This window comes from Molossus molossus, unplaced genomic scaffold (assembly GCF_014108415.1).
Source record: "Molossus molossus isolate mMolMol1 unplaced genomic scaffold, mMolMol1.p scaffold_m16_p_7, whole genome shotgun sequence".
NCBI lineage: Eukaryota > Metazoa > Chordata > Mammalia > Chiroptera > Molossidae > Molossus > Molossus molossus.
The window spans coordinates 23,450,739-23,474,070 of NW_023425401.1; the positions used below are offsets into that span (position 1 = coordinate 23,450,739).

The following is a 23,332-nucleotide window of genomic DNA, read 5'->3' on the forward strand; positions in this document are numbered from 1 at the left end:
TGGGACAAGGCTCAATCCACTGAGCCACACCAACCAAGCAACATAGTATAAGTGTTTGAATTTCTAGACTACTCATTAAAGGGAGAAAAGGAAATAAAAAGCATTGAGAGCTGTGGTTAGTGTTGGCCTGTGCACAGAAGGGTTGCAGGTTTGATTTTCAGTCAAGGGTACATACCCGAGTTGTAGGTTCAATCCTTGGCGTAAGGCATGTGCAGGAGACAACTGGTCGACACATCGATGTTTCTCTCTCTCCCTCCCTCCCTCCTCTCCAGTCTCTCTAAAAAAAAAAAAAATCAATGGGAAAATATCCTTGGGTGAGAATTACATCCCCTCAAGAAAAAAGAATAGAGATCAGAAATATCACTATTTGTAGATGCCTTAATTGTCTATGCTCCAAACCCTCCGAACCCTCCATAATCTACCAAAAGAAAAAAGAAAAAAAACCTCTTGAATTATTAATTGCATATATAATATTTTCAGAATACAAGATCAGCATCCCAATGTCAATTATATTTCTATTTATTAGCAATGAACACATGGACACTGAAATTCAAAAGCAATATCACTTACCAATACTCAAATACAGTTTTGTGTAAATATTACAAAGTGTATAGAAAGCTGGTGTAATGAAAACTAAAAATAAATTCTGATAAAGGAGATAAAATCTAAATAAATAAAAAGATATACTTAAAGTTTAGAAGTTTCAACATAGCAAAAATGAAAATTCTTTGTAAAATATAGAGATTAAACTCAACTGCTATCAAAACCCCAGTAAAGTTTTATTAGTAAGTATAGACAAAATTATTCTAAAAGTTATATGAGAAAAAAGCAAAAGACCAAGAATAGCTAAAACAATTTAGAAAAAAAAAGAATAAAGTTGGAAAAAATAGGCTTTTCCATTTCAAACTTTAATATATAGCCACAAAAATTATTTCCAGGACAGAGACATAAATCAATGGAGAGTCATAGTGACCCCAGATATAAACCCACAAAAATATCCCAATTAATTTCTGCAAAATTGAAAAAACCCAGTGGAGGAAACAAACGGTACTTGAGCAGTTGGCCATCCATTCAGTCAACGTACCAATAAACAAATGAGCCTACATTTTATACCTTATTAAAAATGAACTCAAAATGGATCACAGCCTTCTATTTTAAACATAAAACTATACAATTTAGGGAACAGCAACATTGAAGAAAATCTTTGGGATTGAGTGCTAGGCTAAGGTCCCTTAGACTTGATACCAAGAGTACAACTATAAAAGGGAATTAGATAAATAGAATTTCATCAAAATAAACTTGTGGTGTGCAATACACCCTCTTATGAAGAAGAAAGAACAAGCTATGCATTGGGAGAGAATGTTTGCAAAACAGGGATTCGACAAAAGACTAGTGTCTTCAATACATCATGAACTCTCTAACCTCCACAGAAAGAAACACAATAAACATTACAATGGGAAAATAGGCAAAGACAGGAACAGCCATTTCCCTGAAGAGGTTATACAGATGGCAGATAAGCACATGGAAAGCTATTCAGCATCATTACCCCTCATGGAAATGCAAATCAGAACCAAAGTGAGAGATCACTATTCATGTCTTATGTAAAGAAAAATAGCGATAACAACCACTTGCTGGAGACGATGTGGAGAAACGGGTCATCCTTTGCTGGGGGGACTTCAAAATGATACAGTTCCTCTGGAAAACAGTTTGGCAGTTTATGAATAATTAAATAAGCAGCTATACCGTGTGATCCAGCAAATGCAACCCTGGCTATTTATCTGAGAGAAATAAAACTTTAAAACCCATGCACACATCTTTATAATAGCATTATTGATAATTGCCAAAGATTTGGAGCAACCCAGTTGTTTTTCACCAGGCGGATGGTTAAATGAACAGTGGCAGCTCCGTATTATAGAATAGTATTCAGCAATAAAAATAAACCATTGATCCATGCAACACCTGGATGAATCTCCAGGAAATTACTCTGACAGAAAAAAAGTCAATCTGAAAGTGTTATCTACTGTATGCTTCCATGTATAGAATATTTTGGAAATGTCAAACTTACAGGAATGAAGAACAGGTGAACGCTTGTCAGCGGCTGAGGAGGAGGTGGGAACCGCAGGGAACAGAGTGCTACAAGGGGCCACGTGAGGGATACTCGTGGTGCTGGAACTGTTCTGTGTCCTGGCTGTATCAATGTCAGTGTGAAAGTACACTACGTTTTCACAAGATGTTACCATTGAGGGAAAGCAAGGAAAGTACACATGAGATCTCCTTGTCTTCTTTCTTAGAACTACATATGAATTTGCAATGGTCTCAAATTTAAATGTTTAAAGAAATTCCTCCAGTGGTTAGCTGCAGCTTCGTTGTGCTTGAAGTCTGGTTGGATACTGAAGACTTTTTCTCAGGGGACTTGCTTTATGGCCATCTTTCTGCAGGACCTCAGTGCCCGGGCCAGAGAGGACACTTTGCCCATCCTCCAGAAGCAGCCTGCTGTGTTATGTCCCTTGGTGCAAGGTTTTTTAAAAAAATAGGTTATATCATCATTTAACTATGACAAGGCCAGCAGATCGGGGGATGATTGCAAATGAGAAGATGATTGTACTCACAGAAGCAAAGGGCAGGGGCACGCCCTGCCACAGGGGCCACCAGAGGGCGCACCAGGCCGGGCAGGGGATGGAGGAAGGAGAAACATAGCAGAGCCTCTATCAGCGTTTCTGCTGAAAGAAATGGGTGGGACAAGGTACGCAGGTTTAGGATTGGTTAATCAAAATAATTTAAGTGGGCTTTGGGTCATAGAGGCTGGTGCTAGTTTTCTGTCAGTTCGGGAAGATGGATAGTGGCCCAGAGCGTGAGATCCCAGTAGAGGAGGTGGTTGGGGTACAAGCTCCGGATTGATTGGTGTGTGTATGACAGGTGCGCTCACAGCTACTCTCTGCTAGGAACTAACCAGACCTAAAGCCCCAAGATGTCAGAGCATCAGATTACAGAAAATAGAGGCGTGGTTCATATACTTGGGTTTTGGTGGGATGAAGAAGGTAGTAGAGGTTTCATATCCTCTGCTGGAGCTATAGTAAGGTTCCATATACCCGATCCTCATGGGTGAGGTGGTTAGTGTTACTTTTCCAACAGAACGCTACTTGTTATGAGGGCGCTGTTCTGGCTTTTGAGCTTTTCCTGATCCCTCTCCAACAGCAGCAAGCTTTTGGCAGGGATCGGGACACCAAAGGGTTTCCGTTCCTTCCCGACAGTGTTCTCCTGTGGCTTGTTACTCAGGACAGTGCTTCTGGGGTATGTCTTCATCCTCCCGATCCATCTTCAGTCTTACCCATCAAATTTCTCCAAAATCTATTATGTAAGGGTGTATGTGTGTATTACTGAAAAATTTTCACACGTGCTTCCTATGTAGTTTGCAACAAAACCTTGTACAATTGCTTAGAAATATCACGAAGAACAAAAAAGGAAAAGACGCATGACTCAGAAATTATTTTCTGCCAAGGAGTTAAAAAAATTGTAAATAATGCTTTGAGCTTATGGAATAAAACGTTGTAATGTCTTTTTTATCCATTGCCTTTCTAGTGCTACAAAAAAGAGAAAAGAATCCCCCTTTCTTATCTGAATAGTGTACTTTGCAATAATATTCAGATGCATTTGATTTGTCCTAAATTTTGGAATATGAAATAAATGCCTAAAGCTGGTGTTTCAGAAATGATTTTGTTCATGACCTTTGCATGTAAAATGGATTGATATTTTGAGGTTACGATTTGATATTTGATTTTTTATTTCAGAATATCAGCTTGAAAGTTCAGGTCTAAGCTTTGTGTTGTGTTCTCTCCGTTACGGGCTCTGTCCCACGTGCTGGACGCGGGTGACCTCGGATTCCTTGTCTTGTGCTAAGGAAACCTCTGTCCCCTTTCTGTTCTGCTGAAAAATGGACAGAAGTACAGCAGCAAATGGATCTAATGTACTTTATTTGTGAATTACAATAATGTTTATATGCATGATTTTATATCTATCATCTCTATCTATCTATCTATCTATCTATCTATCTCTATCTGATTTTAATGAACTAGATGGAAGGATTCATTATTTAGAGCCAAAATGTTTTACTTAAAAATAAGTCAAATGGCAAGTCAAGAAAATTAGAAAAGGAAAGACTAAAACTGTTTGCAAGATTTAGTGAGTTTAACAGCAGTTGTCTATAGTTTTTTTTTCCCCCCAGATGCTGTTAATAAACTACCTGAAAATTATTTTAAAAGGCCAATTAGCTATTTCTAAATTTTTGAAGTGTCCTATTTTTATATCCTATGACCTTTTACTTTTTATTTTTTCTGAGACTGTATAAGAGGAGACTGCCAAGGGAAAAATTGACAATATAAATGAAAGTCTCTCAAAACATTTCGCTGACTCTCTTTTCCCACAGAAAATACATCGTTACCTCCCACAGTCCTTGGGGACGGAGGGCCTGTGGGGTTACACAACCAGAACTTGCGTTTATGAGAGCTGTGTTCAAGGGGAACAGTGATACTTTCTTTTCCAGCAGTGTGGCAGAGTTTGTTTTAACAACAAACCTACATGAAAATATATTGTTGAAATCACAAGAGGTATAAAAAATTCTGAAAAGCCGAAAAAGAAAAAGGTGGTGACACAGGAGATGTAAGAGAACTGAGAAGCTATTTTGCTCCAGGGAAAAGGCTACTATCAGGAAATTACACAACTTTAAGTATATAAATAATTGTCAAATATCTTGTGAACACTAAATATATATTATATATATATAACAAAAATCATAATCAAAAGGTGCATATAATTTGGAAAGGAGGTGAATATGATTAAAATATACATGGCGCTCTAGTGTTCATATTTTATTAAAACTAGACTTTGCTCATGCAAGTGTGTATAAACTGATCTCTAGTGTAAGTACTGAAGGAATAGACCGCAGGATACAAAGCAGCAGCGTTCAAAAAGAGCATGGGCTAAGGGGGACATCAATAGGTAGTGATCATTGAAAACTGTACGATATCCTCATCTTGTTACATTATTACATTAACTCTAGAAATGAGTTTTTAACACTAAAATGCAATTAACACAATTTATAATAACAGAATCAGGCTGAAAAAGAACATTAAATGTATCCAGTAAAACTCAATCTATAATTAAAAATTCTTTATAAACCACGCATATAAGAAAATGTCCTCTGTTAGATTAAAAGTATTTTTCAGAAAAGTATAACATGTCATTTTCAAGGGCAAAACAGTACAAGTATTTCCTATAAAATCTGGAAATCAAGGATGCCCTTCGTCAATAGTTCTATTGAATATTATAATAAGGTTATTGACTAAAATAAGGAAAGAAACAAAAGATAAAATAATTGAAAGAGAAAGAGCAAATTGACATAGTTCATGGATGATATGATATGTTTTTAAAATTCAAAGATATTATGACACATTTTGACAGTTATTAATTAAAGTAACCAGTTGCTGTATGTCAGATCAATACAGAAAAAAGTTCTAAATTCCAAAACTGATGAGTAGAAAATGTAAATAAAAAGTTAAAAGATGTTATTTAAAATAGCAACGGAATATACTGTACCTAAAAATAAATCTAACAAACTATGGACAAAAACCTAATCAACAAAGGTATAAAACTTTGTGAAAATTTTTTACAAGTGACATAAGAAACACAATTTTTAAAAAATCTTTACCTGAGGACATTTTTGCATTTATCTTCAGATAGAGCGGGAGGGAGAGAGGGGGAAAGAGAGAGAAACATTGACGTGAGAGAGACTCATGAGTGACCGCCACCCACACGACCCTAACTGTGGCCGGGGACAAACTGCAAGCGAGGTACGTGCCCTTAGCGGGAACCAAACCCAGGACTCTGGTCCATGGGCCTACGTTCTAATCACTGAGCCAAACTGGCCAGGACAAAATGCACAATTTTTAATGTTCATAACTAGGAAGACCTTTTTATGCAATAAAATGATCAATTCTGCACACATGAAGCTGTAGACTTCATTATGGTAAAATAAAAACACATGTCTCTATATTATTGTTACTGAGGTTTAAGAGAATGCTCCAGCATACAACCAGAAAAGTCTAAGAAGAAATAGGAGAAAAGATTAGCAACTCTTCTGCATAACTAAAAGTATGATGCTGACATAAAAAAATATGTTGATTGCCCTGGCCGGTTTGGCTCAGCGGTTGGAGCGTCGGCCTGCGGTCCGGAGGGGCCCGGGTTCGGTTCCGCTGGGGGCGCGTGCTTCGGCTGCGGTTTGTCCCCGGCCCTGGTTGGTCGTGCGGGTGGCGACCACTCGATGTGTCCCTTTCGCGTCGATGTTTCTCTCTCTCTCTCTTCCTCTCTCTCCCTCCCACTCTAAAAAAAAAAAATATAAAATATGTTGATTAATACAACCTGTGCAGTTAAAGCAAACCTTAAGTATCTGACTGTAAATGACAGATCCATTTTGAATATTGGGTGAAATAAAAAGAGATATAGGGCAGTGTATTGATTTAGTAAACATCTTAGCAAGAATAGAGAAAGGTATTAAGGAATTTTGAAAAAAATCTGTATAAGAATATGCTGCTCAAAATACTATGCAAACTTGTAAAGCATGGCATGGTTTGAATAGTGATTGAAAATGAAATACACTTAGTGCTTGGAACATGATTTTCCGACAGCAGCGTTAATGCAGCATTACAGCTGCTCCCCTCAGGGACCAATCACACTGTTTAGTTAAGAGGTAAATTACAGTATTATATGCCTATTGTTATAAATGTTGCTAAGTGGTGTTGACGTTTCAGAATCAACAAATAGGCCAAACGCTGAAGGGTGTTTGTTAAGGTGGGCAGAGGTGCTGAAACAGACCAGCATTTCTGAGATTTACAGAAACAAAGCAGTTTTATATTTTTCTCCCACAATGTTGTCCGCCGGGGCAGGTTCCAGGTCTGTGGCTGACTCCACCTCCCAGGGCCACAGATAGACTCGGGTTCCTTTGTCTTGTGGCCCTGCTGTTCCCCACACGCTCCTGGCTGGCGTAGGTGCTGCTCATTTCCAGCGGGGTAGGCGGGACAGAGGACGGGGAGGGCGCCGGGAGGCGGATCGTTATTTGTCTCCACTTAGAAGGACCGTCCTTGCCTTCCGCCGGTTTTCACCTCTAAGTTGGGCACGCGCCCAGCTACAACTCACTGTAGAAGGAGAATTTCCATCGCAGAGTTAAAGGTGTTAGTTAGGAACAGTTCGAAAAAGGGCGGTGAAGAGAGTGAGTGGAGTTAAACAATATCCCCACACTCCTTAGAAAACAGATAACCGTCACTCTGAGATCAAAGGATCAAGAAATAAAGTTTTTTTGTGAAATATTGAGTTATCAAAGGCCAATCAGAAGAACTGAAACTAGCAATATAACTGGTATAATTTTTACTGTCTCTGTGTGTTGGTGGAAGGTGTATATACATTTTTTCCTTCTTTTATAGCAGGCCCTCTAAGTGGATACTGGCATGAGAAACAGGTGGCCAAACACAACAGAAACGGCTAGAATAGTTACTTCTGAAGTTTGTGGGAGCCTTTACTTTTTATTTTCATTTCTTTGGGTATTGATTGGATATTTTAATAGTCATTGTAACCATATTATTCTTAAACAATGATTGTGATCACAGTAATTTTCTAATTCAAAACAAAATGTTAACAGAGGGCAGCTATTTCTCTTAAAAATAACATATCTTTCCAAATTGCTGTGTTAATTTAAATACCTGGATTACGCCCTGGCCGGTTTGGCTCAGCGGTTAGAGCGTCCACCTGCGGTCCGGAGAGGCCCGGGTTCGGTTCCCGCTCAGGGCATGTACCTCGGTTGCGGTTTGTCCCCGACCCTGGTTGGTCATGCGGGTGGCAGCCACTCGATGTGTCCCTTTCACATCGATGTTTCCCTCTCTCTCTCTTCCTCTCTCTCCCTCCCACTCTGTCTGTACAAAAAATGGAAAATGTCCTCGGATGAGGATAAAAAAAATAAATAAATAAAATAAATAAATAAATACCTGGATTACACATAAAAAATATTTTCTGCTTTCTACTGAATAAATACTACTTCATTTAAAAGTTACAAAGATGGCCCCTGACCAGTTTGGCTCCGTGGTTAGAGCATCAGCCAGCAGATTGAAAGGTTGTGGGTTTGATTCCCGGTCAAGGACACATACCTGGGTTGCAGGTTTGATCCCTGGCCCTCGTGCAGTGGTAAAGGAGGCAACCAATCGATGTGTCTCTCTCACATCGATGTTTCTCTCTCTCTCCCTCCCTCCCTTTCACTCAATCTAAAAACCAATGAAAAAATATCCTGTAGTGAAGATTAACAAAAAGAAAAAGAAATAAAATAAAATAATAAAAAATGCAAAAATTTTTACAAAAATGAATTCATACATATGTTTAAAATGCAGAGTTATCTATATAAGAGAGAAAGTTAAAAGCTCCTTGAACTCTTAGCTGAAGGCAAGAAATGAACCAACACTCTCTTCGTTGACTAAATACTTCGTGTTTGTAAACGCTGCATGGAACATCAACTTTTTTCCTCTTTACTTTCTAAACACATCAGGCAACTGGAAGGAAAGTTTCATCTACAAAAAGTTGTAGAACAGCCCTGGTCGGTTTGGCTCAGCGGTTAGAGCATCGGCCTGTGGTCCAGAGAGACCCGGGTTCGGTTTCCGCTAAGGGCACGTACCTCAGTTGCAGTTTGTCCCCGGCCCTGGTCGGTCGTGCGGGTGGCAGCTACTCGATGTGTTCCTTTCACGTCGATGTTTCTCTCTCTCTCTTCCTCGCTCTCCCTCACACTCTACCTGAACAAAAAATGTCCTCGGGTGAGGATAAAAAAAAAAAAAAAAGTTGTAGAACAACTAATCCTGGAAAATCGAGTCTTACCTTATTTTTATACAGTTCAATGAAATGAGATTTAATGAATAAGCAGCTAGCATACATTTAAAAATAGATTTTAATAAGATCTTCATACCACCCCAAAATGACAATTTTATACCAAGTACTTTATGCCGCAGGAAAGAACTAAGAAGGTAAGTCATGGTTATCAGCTTCACGGGGCTTGCAGAATAACAGACAGAAAGGTCTGCCACTGGAAAAGGCTGAGAAATTGACCAATTTATTATCTTTATCTACAGATAAGAAGAATTAGGTCCAAGCAATACGTTTGCCCTCTGAATCCTGTGCTTTTTTTCCACTTCCGAGCACTTTGCTTCTTCGGTCACTTCATCTTGATGATCTCTGAGCGCGTGGTGTTCAGTCTATCACAGAGCTCAGAAAACAGGATTGACGGGCATACCCGCACCGGCTCATTTGTTCACAGCGACGTGAAATCTGAGTCAGTGTGCACTTTTCTTGAGCGTAGGATTAGTGGAGCTAGAGTGTAAGTTGCGTTGCATCACGTTTGAGTTATGTTCAGATTCTATACACAACCACAGACATTTCCGACTTACACGCTGTCCTGACCAACTAAACGGGTTCGGAATTTCTGAAGAGCACACCAGCATGATCTAAAACACTTAAAAATGTATAACATTTTGGATCCGTTCATGCTGCCTTTAGGACTAAGAACAGAATCAAATATGTTCAAAGATATCTATATATAGATATACAATGATTATTATACTTTTAATATTAATATAAGTTTAACAGTGGTTTAAATGCTCATATGTAAGAGACTAGTAAATGAAATTATGGTTCAACCACACAAGGACACATAATTTGACCAATATTAATAATGGTAGCTTATCTCTTTATTCACATAAAAATATATATAATACATTACATGTAAAAACAACTTTAAAATGTCATGTAATTTTTAATTCCAGTTTTATCATTTTTAATCCTAGTTTTATAAATATGTATTTATAGACACATACTGAAACTATTCCAGAAGGTGGTGTTACAATGATATTAGTCATTCCCAGGTGGAGAAATTACATTTTCATATATAAATGCTTTCTAGTTTTATTTTTTAAATAGACATTATTAACTATATAACCATGAAAAACCTGATGATCTGGACTTTAAACATTAAAACTACTTCCATCGTAACAGTCAAGGGATAGATACCACTAACAGGTTGTGGGTCTGGACAGGGAGAAGCTGAGGCGTGCAGAGCAATCTGATGGAAAGAAGGCTCAGGAAAAGGAGAGGAACTGGGCAATGCTAAGACAATAACAAGTTGTTTTGGAAAAGTCTCATAGATTTGGATAAGTGCGATGTTAATTTTACTTAGTTGGCCATCTGTCTTCATTAACTTGGAATTTTATTTAGAAATCTAATAATTTAAAGAAGACTCTTGCATAGGACTATATATACATTTTTAAATGGAAAAAAAGGATGATTGATATCCAATTATAATCTGATTAAGGTTAAAATAACATTTACAAAGGGCCAGCTGTTAAAAGGTCACCAATCAATAACCTCTTCAGAGTAACATTTAAGCAAAACCAGTAGCAAAATAACAAAGATGAGAATAGGAACCTAAGATCTTTGACACCTTTCATTTACACCACCTCTAAACTCGCAAGTGGAACGATTTACAGTCATCTTTATGATTGTGTATGTGCTTGGATAATGTGCTTCAGGCAAAGCTCTTGCTAGGTAATAATTGGACATTTAATTTCTTGGAATACTCTGAATTTAAGCAGCTTTCTTCCAGACCAACTTTAACTTTGGAGGAGATACTTTCCTCAGTCTTTCCCAGGTCTTTCTGTTACAAAACAGCACCAAGGTGATATCTCCACGGCTATTAAAACTTTACTGCCCAGTTGGTCAGACAGACTTGTAACTTGTCCTTGTGTTCCTCCCAATTCTGTAGGTGAGAGCAAAGCACACCAGTGCAAGTAAGGTCCCAGAAACAAGCAAGGCAGCTGACTGTGACACATTCGAGCAATTCAAGCCAATTTATAAATGTCACACCGTCAGAATAATGAGCTTATTGCCTGGGTTTATTTATTTTTTCCCCCTTTGCAGTAGACGCCACAAGAAACTTGGGAGGCAATATGTGTTCATAAAAAATGTAACTGTCTGATATTAAACATGCTTCTATCATGATGTTTGACAGGTTGCAATACAAAACAATGTCCCACAGAGGTAGGCCCATATAATCATTTTTACTTACGGTTTCTTTACATCTCCTGGTGATCTCATCTTTTGTCCTCTGCGAAAGACCTCCCATAATCCTTTCCAGACCTTGGTGGAGGTAGTTTGATTATATGTTTCTCTGCCCCTCATTATCGATTACTTCACCTTTTTTTTATTGTAAACCTGAGGATAGGAACCCTCGTTCTGAGCAGCTGATATTGGGGCCCCTCCAGTCTGCTTGGTTAAATTTCATTGCTGTTGGCTTTTCTCACTCTTGTGGTCTCTTTTTCATTACCTGTGTTCTTCAGTTACTTCGACTGAATTCACTGCCTATATACATTCAATTTCTACTTAATAAGTGTAACATATGCATCCCTCCTTATCTGCATCTAATCTATTATTGAAAATGTGTTGACTATTGATTTTTTTTAATAGTAGACGTCTCTGTGCCATTATGTTTTAACAGGGAAAATAAGAATGCATTTCCAGCCCTGGCCAGTTTGGCTCAGCGGTTAGAGCGTCGGCCTGTGGTCCGGAGAGACACGGGTTCGGTTCCCGCTAAGGGCATGTACTTCAGTTGCAGTTTGTCCCCGGCCCTGGTTGGTCGTGCAGTGGCAGCCACTCGATGTGTCCCTTCATGTCGATGTTTCTCTCTCTCTCCCCCTCCCACTCTATTGTACAAAAAATGGAAAAATATCCTCGGGTGAGGATTAAAAAAAAAAAAAGAATGCATTTCCAGCCTATGAAAACACCCATCCAAATTTTCCAATGTAATAATAAATACTAAAACACCTATACAAAACTCAACGAAGACTTTTGCATAATACAAAGCACTAAAGCGCCAATTATTTAATCATTTAACACCTAATTATCTAGCACTTTATGAGCTTATTAGTGCACATGTGTGTCGTACACAGTGATACTGCTGTGCACAGTATTAGATATAAATTACCTTTCCTTCTAAATAGCAACTTGAAGTATGAATCATATGTTAAAGACATAATGAGTAAAAACAACCTTTAAACAAAAACAACGAAGAGGCAAGGTAGTTTTGAAAATCAAGCTTTTGTAGGCTTCCTGATTGAAGGTCAGTGGCGGGAAGAGGCGGAGGACGGAGTGAGAACTGTTGCTTGCTGGGGAGGAAGGAGGCCAGTGGGCAGTTTTCTCCCGTCGGCTCTTTGACCCTGGGAGCAGATGGCTGTGAACTATCGACTGAGGCCATAGACAACAGCAATGGGAGGTTTACAACTCAAGTCCCATATCTGTCTCCATTTACTTTGCTTGTGCCAATGCAATTGGTGATGGCGTGAGAATGTGTAATACTCATATTCGTGTTATGATCACATACACTTGTCAGATTATTATTTTTTTAAAAAAAGATATGTTTTTAGCCTGTCTGGAGTGGCTGAGTGGTTGAGCATCGACCCACGCACCAAGAGGTCACTGGTTCGATTCCTGGTCAGGGCACATGCCCAGGTTGTGGGCCAAGTCCCCAGTGGGGGGCACGCAGGAGGCAGCCGATCGATGTTCTCTCTCATCCATGTTTCTATGTCTCTCTCTCTCTCTCCCTTCCTTTCTCTCTAAAACCAATAAAGAAAAAACAATTTTTAAAAAAAGATGTTTTTATTGATTTTAGAGAGAGAGAAAGGGTGAGGGAGAGAGAGAAACATTGATGTGAGAGAGAAACACCAATTGATTGCCTTCCATACAGGCCCCAACTGGGGATCAAACCTGCAACCTGGGCATGGGCCCTGATCAGGATCCGGTGACCTTTCAGTGCATGGGACGATGCTCAAACAACTGAGCCACACTGGCCAGGGTACCAAATTATTTTTATATGAACAATCTAAAATTTATTTAAATATTTGCATTAAGAATTTATGCTTTCTCTTCTACCAATCCACAGTAATAATTCAGTTGAACAAATCCTTTGCCATAATTCCTTGCTATTTTCATATGAACTATTCTCTGACATGTTCATTGTCCAAAGTAGGAAATCTGACCTCTCCACTTGATCTAAAGTGTCTGTTTGCCTGTGTCTCTTCATAAGAATTTTGGAAGTTTAGTAAAAATGTATAGAACAATGTCTTTCTTTCATATTTTGTGGTTAAGGCAGGAGATCTGTTGATGAATTTGAATAACTTCTTACTATCAGGACATTTATTTAAAAACATTCATCAGAGCATCGCCATCTGCATCAGCACCCCCTTCAGGTACTGTCACTGACATGTCGTACTCCTTCAAGGTCGCCAGTACTCTTGTCTGTTACAACAGCGGTTTAGGGAGCCGTAAAGATCACCCTACATTTATCTCATAATCACTAGTCCTAGAACAGTGTCCTAGGGCAAGGCCTGCCCCAGAGATATCAAAAAAGCTATGGTTGCAAAATGTTCCCTTTTCATGAGTTCTTGGGACTTTGCTGAGATGTCACAGACAGCTTCCTACCTGAAACTGGACGGCCTCCTCATGATTTAGTCATTGCACTTTGCACCTACTGCCTTATGGATGCTGAAGCCACGCCCTCCCTGGCTGCTTCCAGGCAATGCCCGAGCTCAGGGGGGGTGACGATCTCAGGTGACCATGCAGCACACTCGCCACGGGCAGTGTTGGCCCAGGAGCTCCCCCGGCCTGGCGGAGACATTCTCAGAGCTGCATCTCGCCTGAGGCCGTGCCACCCAGTCTCCTTCCTTCTTGTGCCCTTTCCCAAGTGTTAGACCCACTTCAGCCTGAAGAGTCTCCCTGTCTGCTCCTGCTCCCCTCTTTATCCTCAGAGCTGCGTCTAGAATTTCCGTGTGTGTTTCTCAGAGGACCTGAGTTCACATACCATTTAACAAAAAACAAACTACACAAGTCATTCAGGTCCCTGGGTTTTGCAGAGCAATGCCTCCATCAACGTTTTCGTTGAACATCACTTTAAAGTTTCCACCTAAAACCAGTGTGGAGTGGTTTGAATAGTGCCCCCCCCCCCAATATTTCTCAGTCCAACCCCTGAAACCTCTGAAGCCTCTGGAGGTGAACTTATTTGGGAAAAGGGTCTTTGCAAATGTAATTAAGCATCTCAAGATGAGCTCGTTCTGGATTGAGGGTGGTTTCTACGTCTAGTGTTCTTATAAAAGACTACGTGAGCCCTGGCCGGGTAGCTCAGTGAGTTAGTGCGTCATCCCAATACTCCGTGGGTACAGTCTCCCATCTCCAATCGGGGCGCATGCCAGGAACAACCGATGAATGCATAAATAAGTAGAGCAACAAATCCACCTCTCTCTCTCTCTCTCTCTCTCTCTCTCTCTCATCAATACTGTTTTTTTAAAAAGGGGAAACACACAAAGAGACAGCAGAGGACACCACGTGACAACAGGATCAGAGATTAATGTGGTTGGGGACAAGGTAAAGTGGTCAAAGATTTCCAGCGTCCACAGAACTAAAGGAGATGCATGAATTGGATTCTTCTCTGAAACTCCAGAAGGACCCAACCTAAGAAAACCTTAATTTCAGACCTCTATCCTCTAGAGCTATGAGAAAATAAATGTCTTGATTTTAGCCACCAAGCTTCTGGTGAATTTTTACAGCAGCGTTGAGAAACTCGTGAATAGTGTCATTCACCTTTGGTACCATCTATTTCCTTGCCGGGTCCCCCCACCCAAACATGACAGAGACTTATCTCTGTAGGGGGTTTCCTGCGACACACTGACAGGCAGCTGCGGCCTCTTGCTGAAATCTGTCTTGAATTTTAAATTCTGCAATGTTGCACACTCCTTACATCACTGAAACCATCTCAGACTTTATTTGTAACTAAACTTTAAAAAATAAAATAAAATCATCTTCCCTGGCCGGTTTTGCTCAATGGTTAGAGTGTCAGCCCAGGGACCAGAGTCGTGGGTTTGATTCTGGTCAAGGGCATGTTCCTCAGTTGCAGTTTGGTCCCTGGCCCTGATCAGGGTCATGCAGGAGGCAACCAATTGATGTGTCTCTCTCACATGGGTTTCTTTCTCTTTCTTTCTCTCTCTCTCTCTCTCTTTTTCTCTCTGTCCCTCCCTCCCTCCCTTCCTTCTTCCCTCTTTCCCCTCCACTCTATCTAAAAATTAAGTGAAAAAAATATCCTTGGGTGAGGATTTAAAATAAATAAAACCATCACTTTTAATCATGTACTTCTTTCTTAGATCTTTAAAAATACTTAAAGTGCCCTGGCCGGTTTGGCTCAGCGGTTAGAGCATCGGCCTGTGGTCCAGAGAGACCCGCATTTGGTTCCCTCTAAGGGCACGTACCTCGGTTGCAGTTTGTCCCCGGCCCCGGTTGGGTCGTGCGGGTGGCAGCCACTCGATGTGTCCCTTTCACGTCGATGTTTCTCTCTCTGTGTTCCTCTCTTTGTTCCTCTATCTGAACAAAAAATGGAAAAATGTCCTTGGGTGAGGATAAAAAAAAAAAAACTTCAGGCATGGCACACGGGACTGCCATTGTCTTATCAGGTGAACGGCTGAAATACAGCTGAGGTGTAAGAAATCCTCTCACTCAGAGTGGCCAACACACTGAGCTAGCATTTTGCCAAAACAATATGGCAAAGTCTGTTGGAACTTATAGCAAATATCCCAGAGTGATAATGGATTATGTAGATTGTGAATGACACCATTTAATAATAATATCACCATAGATGTCCCTCAGAACACTTACTACCAGCAGTATTCAGAAGAACTAAGCCACAATATCCAAACACAGAGTATTTGATCTCTAGTCTACTCTCTGCCCCATCATATTTAAAAATATAAAAATGCATTGTCACATTGTAGGTAAAATTCTCAGTTTAAAGTTGCCAATTTTAACACAAAGGGAACTTGATCAAAGCTGATTACTTATCACAAGTATAATTCTAAATATATTTCTTAAATATAATGCAGGTGCTACTATCACTAGGGTCCCAATATCACTGGAGAATTTGACATGTCAGAAAAACATATTTCTTTGCTCCTCTTTCCTTTCTTTCCGCTTATCTGATAGTGGGTTTAGACATTCCCAAGCTCCTCATTCTGAACTTTCTGTTAAAAGTTGGGCAAGAGTTACGGGAAGTAGCGTTAGAGATGAGAACATTAAGAGGGGACTGTTAGAGGGTGTGGGCCTGAGTATCCTCGGGTATTTTTATCATTGAGTCAAGGAATGGTGTGGCTGGAAGAGACCTTAGATATTGTTCTAATTTCTGCATTATTAGAGGGAGAAAATGGAGGTCCCTCTAATACTAGCGGGGGACCTTCTGCTAATATTTACAATATTTATGCTACTATCAATAGTATGAGAGAACTACCCCTATAGATGATCTACCAGCCAAGGTCTGGAAGCAAATCTCTCAACTTCTTCTAATTCCAGGTGTAGTGAGTCCTCATTTTCATGTTGAAGCTTAACAGCCTCCAGAGGCATGGTACATACGAGTAGACACATCAAGACACAAAATAAATACGGCATACTTCCCTGCATTTTGAATTTAAAACTTAGGGGGCAATATTTTGGGGTTTTATGTTTAAAATTTGTACATGAACAAATTACCTTTTTTGAAATATGTATGGTGACAAAGCAAATAGATTTTGGTTTTCCCAGACTGCCAAACATTATGCTTCTTGATAAATGTAAAGAGAGGTGAAGATTCATGGTCAGTGACTAGTTGGAAACTTTGGATATTCTGTATTATTTTATTTTATTTTATTTTAATTAATTTATTTTTTTATCCTCACTCGAGGACACCTTTTCATTTTTTTGTTCATAGAGTGGGAGGGAGAGAGAGGAAGAGAGAGAGCGAGAAACATCGATGTGAAAGGGACACATCGAGTGGCTGCCACCCGCACAACCCAACCAGGGCCGGGGACAAACTGCAACCGAGGTACGTGTCCTTAGCAGGAGCCGAACCTGGGTCTCTCTGGACTGCAGGCTGAACCTGGGTCACTCTGGACTGCAGGCCGACGCTCCAACCACTGAGCCAAACTGGCCAGGGCTATTCTGCATTGTTTTGAACAGGGTGTTATTAGCATGGTGACTAGAAAACACATGATTGTGACCAGACTGTCTTGTTTCTCAGTAAGTGTTTTGCAACCCACATAAGAACTTTAAAAATAAATAAAATGAAGTTTTCCTCTTCTGAACTAGTACGGGTTTAAATTTTTTTTTTTTTTTTTATCCTCACCCGAGGATATTTTTCCATTTTTTGTACAGTTAGAGTGGGAGGGAGAGGGAGGAAGGGAGGGAGAGAGAGAAAGGGAGAGAGAGAGAGAAACATCGATGTGAAGGGACACATCGAGTGGCTGCCACCCGCACGACCAACCAGGGCCGGGGACAAACTGCAACCGAAGTACGTGCCCTTAGCGGGAACCGAACCCGGGTCTCTCCGGACCGCAGGCCGACGCTCTAACCGCTGAGCCAAACTGGCCAGGGCTAAATTTTTTAATAAGGTACAGATTCAAAGTTATAACTCAGTAGTTGCATTATATTAAATATTTTTATTAAAATGCATATAATGACTGCGCTTAACTCTATTAGCTATGCAAGTATTATTTCTCATAACAAAAAATTAAAATGGATACTTTAAATATAACTTTAAAACATTTTATGCTATATCCTGGTTCCTGGTTCAAATAGGAAGTTCAAAGAATCTAGTGAAAGTGCAAAAGAAAATAAAGGAAGTTGAAAATAACTTGAAACTAAGGTTACAGAAAAAATAATCCCAAACGTCAGTAAATCTGACAGTACAGATGATGTTAAGAGCTCAGAGTTAATGAATGTTATTATGTGCCAGGTACTAATCCCAGTAGAAGCACAAGAAAATATTTTTATTATCACCATTTACCAATAGCAACAATGCCACCAAAAATGGTGAATGGTAATTAAGCAGCACTGCTCAATGTGAAAATCTGACTTTTAAGTTAAAAATGCATTCATTAAGCCCTGCCTGCTTTGGCTCAGCGTTGGAGCATCAGCCGGTGGACCCAAGGGTCTCAGGTTCAATTCCTGGTCGAGAGCACATACCTGGTTTAGGTTTGAAACCCAACCCGGTTGGAGTCATGTGGGAGGCAACCAATCGATGTGTCTCTCTCATATCAATGTTTCTCCCTCTCTCTCCCTCCCTTCCTCTCTATCTGAAAATCAATAGAAAAATATCCTTGGTTGAGGATTAAAAACAAAAAAAATGGGTTCATTCGTTTGGAGATTCCACATGATATTTGTGAAGAAACTACTTGAGCGATATGCATAAATGGTCGTCTCTTGCAATTTTATCCACTTTAAAATCTAGCCTGTCTTTCTGGGGAAATAGAATAAACGTAAGTTGTAAACATCTAGTAAATGTCCTAAAATCACTTTTTAAAAGATAGAAAACAGTATAGAGGATAAATAAGCAGTCTATACGCCAAAGGAACAGGGCAAAACATGTAACTTCAACTATACGGGTTGGAAAGAGTCATCAAGGTTCAGAAAGTCTCTAGAATTACCTCTCTGGTTTTTCAACCTCTGCAGAATGAACCAAGTGCGTGGGTGCCGGGGATGTCCCACATCCTCTGTCAGGAAGGCAGGAGGGGAGCATGTGAAGTGGGGACAGGACACTTCCAATGTCTCTCCAGAGAAACACCTGCTTTTCCACCACTAATGACGATGGCTCCACAGAGAGCGAAACTACTCAGACTCTCTATTTTAATCTGTCTCTAGACAAGAAAGAAGGCTGAAAAGACAGTTATTAGCCAGAATTAAATATGTCCAAGCGCAGTCAGCCACTGAACAGAATAGAAAGAAAAATGAAAGAGAAGGGAAAAGAAAATAAGAAAGACAAGACCCATAAAGGTGCTGTGAACTCACGGGAAACACACACAGAAAGCACCTGAATTAAAAATATCTCCTTGCCTGGCCGGTTTGGCTCAGTGGTTAGAGTGTTGGCCTGTGGACCAGAGAGTCCTGGGTTTGGTTCCCGCTAAGGGCACGTATCTTGGTTTCAGTTTGTCCCCGGCCCTGGTTGGGTCGTGTGGGTGGCAACCAGTTGATGTGTCTCTCTCACATCGATGTTTTTCTCTCTCTCTTCCTCCCTCTCTCCCTCCCGCTCTATCTGAAGATAAATGCAAAAATGTCCTCGGGTGAGGATAAAAAAAAACACAAAACAATAAATAAATAAATAACAATCTCTCCTTGCCACATCCCTTTGTGGCCGGCACCGGGAAGGATGACATCTGAGTAGCAGGCATAAAGCTCTAAAATCCTCAGTTGTTCTGTCTGCAGCGGGGAAGGAGGTCAGCAAGCCTGCAGACCCTCTTTGGCATGGGAGCAGTCCTGGGCAACTCAAACGCAGTCCCCGGAGAAGTCATTCAAGTCATCCATCGCCTTGCTTTCTTCTTTACCTTCCTTGCCCAGTCCCTCCATCACACCATAACTCAAGGGGATTTTAACTTTCCTCCTGTTTTCAAACTGACTGGCCTTCAGTGTGGCCTGGTAATCATACCCCATTTTCATTGTCCGCTCACTTTTGTTATCTCCTGGACAATTTTCTTTTTTTTTTTTTTTTTTTCTGCTTTTACTTTTGTTAGTCTTTATTTTATGCTGAATTTACTCCCGGGCCATACTTTTTTGTTTCTTCAGTTTCTCCTGGGATATCTTTTTCTTCCGTGCAACCTCCTCTTCTGGTTTGGGAACAACCTGCTCTTTCTCAGTGAGGATCATCTCAATGTGGCAGGGAGAGTTTGTGTGTGGGTTGATCCGCCCATGGGCTCTGTAAGTTCTACGGCGCATCTTGGGAGCTTTGTTCACCTGGATGTGCTCAATGACCAGAGAATCTACATCTAAACCCTTAAGTTCAGCATTGCTCTCTGCATTTTTAAGCAGGTGCAGCAAAAACTCAGCACTCTTTCTGGGCCACCGACCCTGTGTCCAGCCCCGCTGTTTCGCCTGGGCACACCTATCACCTCCACCATTGTAACGACGGAAAGGCTCACATTGCTTCTGTGAAGTGACATCCTTCAGACACTTGGTGGCTCTTCGAATATGCTTTGATGGCCTGGGCAGTTTCCCGAGTGTTCTTAAAGTGAACACGAAGATTTGAACCTCTTGACTTGCATGATTTTGTGGGGTTTTCTGGGTCAAGTGAATAGTGAACCATTTTCAGAGGTCACCTCTGGCCACTTTCAGGAAAAGGAAGAGCGGAGGCTTCTGGGAGATGTCAGGAGAACTCCTGGACAATTTTCAATAACACCTCTTAGTACTTTCCTCTGATCTCCACAAATCATCCCCTCTCTTCTTTTCTCAGCTGATGGTCTTTTTTCCTCCTTCACCCACTAACACAAAGTAATCACAAGAGAACTTTATACACACCAACTGGACGTCTAACCTCCGCCATCCGAAGCTAGACCTTCTGCTGTGAATGAGATTGCATTCTTTCATACTCATGTAAAGTTCCCATGCTATGATTTTCCCCTTCTTTTTTCTGCATTTTCAGTTTTCCCTCTCTACTGGATCATTTCTATCAGCATGCTGTTTTCTTTTAAAATATGTTTTTATTTATTTTTTAGAGAGAGAAGAAGGGGGAGAGACAGAGACATCAATATGAGAGAGAAACATCAACCAGCTGCCTCCTGCACGCCCCCTACTGGGGATCGAGCCCATAACCCTGGCATGTGTCCTGATCGGGAATCAAACCAGGAACTTTTAGTCCATGGGACGACTCTCAGTCCACAGCCAGACAGCATGCTGCTTTCTTTCTCTAATAAAAACAGACAAACAAACAGACAAACAAAAAACCCTTAAACCCCCTTCTTGCCATCCAGCTGCTGCTCAAATTCTTTGCTTCTGTGGGAGCCGATCTTTTCGAACGAGTTGCCTATATTTGCTGCGTTCCATCCCTCCTTCCATCTTATTTTCTCTTAATGCACACGGCTTGGGATTGTGTCCTAACTACCAACTTGAAATGGCTCTGAACAGGGACATACATGACTTTCCTCTTGCTGAATCCAATGAAGAGCCTGCTCCTCGTCTTATTTGATATTATATGGCACGTTGCTTCTCCTGGTTTTCTTGCTATTTTACTAGATATGCATTCTTAGTCCCTTGCAGATTCCTCTTCTTTTCCTGATATCTGAACCTCTGAGTTCTCCAGGTCTCAGTCCTTGGTATCTTTTCTAAGACCACTCGCCATGTGCTATCAGATAGTTGTATGTGATATTGTGTAGCACTATTACATAGTTCTATGATATCACATGGAGAGTGAACTTATAAATAACACTCAAATTTAGTTTTTTTAGTCCAGATCCTCTACTGAAGTCTACATTTATTATTATTATGAATACAATTATATATTTTTAAATATGTTTTTCTTTATTTATTTTAGGAGAGAAAGAGAGATACATCAATGAGAGAGAATATCAACTGGCCACCTCCTGGATGCCCCCCACTGGGGACTTGGCCCACAACCTGGGCATGTACCCTGACCAGGAATCGAACCAGCGACCTCTTGGTGCGTGGGTCGACGCTCAACCACTGAGCCACACTGGTTAGGCTGAATATAATTATTTTTATATTATAATCATATTATTATTATGTTTAATCCTCACCCAAGGACATGTTTATTGATTTTAAAAAGAGAGAGAGAGAGACAGAGACAGACAGACAGACATCAATGGGTTGCATTCCCGTACGAGCCCTGACTGAGGATTGAACCTGCAACCTAGGGATATGACCTGACCAGGAATTGAATGTGGAAACTTTTGGTGTATGGGACAGTGCTCCAGCCTACTGGACCACAGTGCCCAGGACTATGATTGCTTTCCTATTTTTTCCTAAATTTGGCTGTCTCATAGATTTCTCAAGTATAAAATGCCTAAAATGAACACTGAGAACTCTCCATCTCAAACTTACTTCATCTGCAGTGCTTCCCATTGCTCTTTGTGGCACCTCCATCCCTGTAATTGCCCAAACATGAAATTTGGGGGATCACTCTTGACCCTTCACTTGCACAACCCATATTCAATTCATTGGGAAATTCTTTGGTTCCTCTTTCAAAATAATGCATCTTTCCTGTACCACCACTAACACCTTCATGCAAAGTCATCAACTCTCTAGACCGAATTAATGTAATAATCCCATAATTATTCCCTGCTTTTTCTCTTGTCTTGTGCAGTCTCTTTTCAATAGAATAGTAAGAGTACTCCTTCAAAATAATAATTTAAAATAATGTTAGATTCATAGGAACTTATAAAAAAAATGTGACCGGGGGGTCCCACATATTAGTTAGTTGGTTACATCTTATATAACTGCAGGTGATAAAATACTGTTGAAACCAGACCATAAACGTTAGCATAATCCAAAAAGCTTATTCAGATTTTATTAGTTTTATATAAGAAAAGTGCTTCTTTTAAAACATAAACCAGATTCAAAGTTTTGCCCAAAAGGCACCTTTTTACAGAAGTCTACTCTAAGCTTGCTATTTAAAATTGCAAACTGTTCTGCAAGCTAAGAATCCCTTTTACCTTGTTCTATTTTCCCATAGCAGTTGAAATCTTCTAATATTATAGTACATTTATTTATGTTCTTTTTGTCTTCCTTCACTAGACTAAAAAACACATGAGCAAGAATATGTTGTTTTGTGCAATGATATGTTCCAAGTACTTGGAACAGTATTTGTTTTAAAGTCAATACATGCCACTCAAATATTTGAAATCTCTCCTCTTTACATCTATTTGTTTTGAAAGACCTGTTCATTCTCCTTAAAGTCTATAAAGTTCCATATTGATTAATGCATAATTCCTGCTTGTTTGAGTCGAGTGTTACATCTCTCCCCCCGTCTCATTCATGATGTCGTGTTGGAGCCCTGAACCGGCCGTGGTGGAATGTTTGCAGCGGGTCAGTTAGCAAACCTGTAAGTCAACCCTGTTCAGCGGTGACCATTTGCCAGCACACCACGGAATCACCAGTCAATTCAGCCACCAAGTATAGCTCTCAATGAAAATGATGGCTTCAGGATCAAATTTTTGTTATTGTGCAGATGAGTGGCTCAAACATATGTGTATGATTTTTTTAATCTAATTTTCTAAACCATGAAATCTGTATAAAATGTAAGTATTTCATGGGCTTCTAGGATAGTGTCCGGCTGACAGAGGTGTGTTAACAAATATCAAATATTTTCTCTATCCATAGAACCAGTCTCAGAAATATGTTGTCTGAGGCACTGGGCTAGATGCACCCATTAAGAAGTTAAATATAGGTAGATAAAGATAATAGCAAA

General features: G+C 40.2%; 1 protein-coding gene and 1 pseudogene across 5 annotated transcripts in view; one reads left to right on the forward strand and one right to left on the reverse strand.

Moving 5' to 3' along the window:
* The window catches only part of DGKB (diacylglycerol kinase beta), a 589,512-nt gene that overhangs the window by 39,852 nt on the left and 526,328 nt on the right, over nucleotides 1-23,332 (forward strand). The window lies entirely within an intron of this gene.
* On the reverse strand, nucleotides 19,666-20,272 carry LOC118619856 (annotated as a pseudogene).